Source organism: Echinops telfairi, unplaced genomic scaffold (assembly GCF_000313985.2).
Source record: "Echinops telfairi isolate 266 unplaced genomic scaffold, ASM31398v2 ScPeMD7_1;HRSCAF=3_0, whole genome shotgun sequence".
In the NCBI taxonomy this organism is placed as follows: domain Eukaryota; kingdom Metazoa; phylum Chordata; class Mammalia; order Afrosoricida; family Tenrecidae; genus Echinops; species Echinops telfairi.
The window spans coordinates 9639587-9641785 of NW_022103896.1; the positions used below are offsets into that span (position 1 = coordinate 9639587).

At 49.4% G+C, this 2199-nt stretch overlaps 1 protein-coding gene across 3 annotated transcripts in view; it reads left to right on the forward strand.

Annotated features, from left to right (window-relative positions):
* The window catches only part of ADCY8 (adenylate cyclase 8), a 194333-nt gene that overhangs the window by 179168 nt on the left and 12966 nt on the right, over positions 1–2199 (forward strand). The window lies entirely within an intron of this gene.

Genomic DNA, 2199 nt, shown 5'->3' on the forward strand with positions numbered 1-2199 from the left:
AATGAGGAGGTGATACCAAGGGCTCAAGTAGAAAGAAATGTTTCGAAATGATGATGGCAACCTATGTACAAATGTGCTTGACACAATGGAGGGGTGTGTGGATAGTTATTAGAGCTATAAGAGCCCTCAATAAAATGATTAAAAAATAATAATAAAGCTATTTAAAATTGCAAGAAATAAATGAAAAGCTAATGTCCGCATCGACTCAATGGCACTCAGTCGGATGAGCTATTTTTATTTTTAATAAACGTGAGTCACCACCATCATGTTCTCTGTTGCTGAGGGAGAGCCCCTCTGCCCATTTCCTCCGTCAGGTTCACTCGGTGGCATCTGCTGAGGGCCAGCTGTGTGACTGGGGCTGAAACGATGAACAGGGACCTTGCTGCTGTGAAGCTTGGGTTTCCATGAGAGGACAGACAGTGACAAAAGACCCAATTCGTATATAGCGTCCTGCACACAGAGGGGAGTTCTCTGGGGTTAAACAAAGTCAAACTAGGAAGGAGAGCATGGATGGCATTTACAATGGAGGCCAGAGAAGGCCTCTCTGAAGAGGTGGCGGTAAAGTGACATAAAGGATGCTAATGTGTCAACAAGTCTTGGACGTTGCGCCTCGCCTTCAGAGAAGTGGTTTAAGTTGGTGCGAGAAACACATGCCTTAGATTTAGAGCGGTTCTCAACCTGTGGCTTGCGACCCCTTTGGGGGTGGAACAACCCTTTCATAGGGTTCACCCGATTCATAACAGTAACAAAATTACAGTTATCAAATAGCAACAAAAATAATTTGATGGTTGGGGGGTCACCACAACATGAGGAACTGTATGAAGGCAGGCGGCATTAGGAAGGTTGAGAACCACTGCCTTAGAATCAGATGATGTTGTTGTTGTTGCTGCTGCTGTTGTTTCTATCGGCTGCCATCAAGTTGGTCCCCGCTCATAATGACCCGCGGTGTACAACAGAGTGACACACTGCCCGGTCCTGCATCACCCTCACCGTGTTCTTGTGCTAGAGCCCATTGTCGCAGCCACTGTGTCAGTCCATCTGGAATCAGCTAGACCTGGACAAATGAAGAGACAGACTCCTTGGGCAAAGAGGAGACCAGAGACTTCCCATTGGCAGATGGCCGGGTAGGGGTACTTATGCTCAGAATCTCAGAATCCCCTACTAAGGCCAAGCCTGTTCATCTCACTGGAGAATAATAGCTTTGCCATATTCATCCATCCCTCTTTTTTAATATTCTTTGAACCCCAAACTAGATGGCACAAGAAACAGATGGCACATGGAGAAGGGTTAATTGGAACAATTAGAGGAAGGTGTGAGTGATTGGAGCTGCAGGTGGGTGGCAGCTCACACCTGTGTCCCTCCAGATCCCCACACCTGCTCTTTATGCCTCTTGGGGAGGTCTGGCCAACAAGGGCTACATCCATGGTCTCCCACACCTTTTGGCACCCAATTAGGGGCTCCCCGTGAGGCTGGGGAGTGGAGGGCAGGCAATCAGAAGGAGGGAAGGGGGAAAGCAGGTCACAATATGTCTGCCTTTGGTTACTTCCCTTGGGATTGTTTGTGTCCCTCACAGGAAGTCGCTGCTCTTCCCAAGGCCTCTGCTTGGCTCCTCATTGTGTCCAGTCCACTCACTCTGTGGGTCTCCTTGAACCGGAGAACCTAGCCCAGTGGTAACTCTGCTGCTGCTAGTCCTGGGGTCCCCCTCCATCTGCCCTTACCTATTCAGTCATCCCCTCTGTAAGTTACCCCACCTTGAGGTCAATGTTCATTTGAATGGGCCACCCTTTTCTGCGGGGCCCTGTTTGACCCACAGAGATTAGGAAGGTGGCAGTAAAGAGAAAGACAGGCTAGCGTAGGAGGCTGTTGTCGCCCTGAAGTCACAAGGGGTAAAAGAGGCTCCTGGAAGCTAATGAGCATTCAAACTTAAGAGCGGTTTCCAGTAAGATCAGAATTGACATCTGGGCATTGTAGCTTCCACTCCAACCGGCATCCAGACCTGTGCTAAGTGCAGGGCCCTTCAGCCTGTGCTGTGAGTGCACATCTTGAGAGCAGGAGCAGGCCATGGAGAAAGATCATTTAAGCAGTTGCGGGCCGGAGATGAGGAGACTGGCTGATGGTCATAGGAAACTGCAAGATAGTGCACACCCTTCTGTTACTTCCAGGAAGCACTTAGAGGAGGAGGGGAGAAGAGAGGGGGAG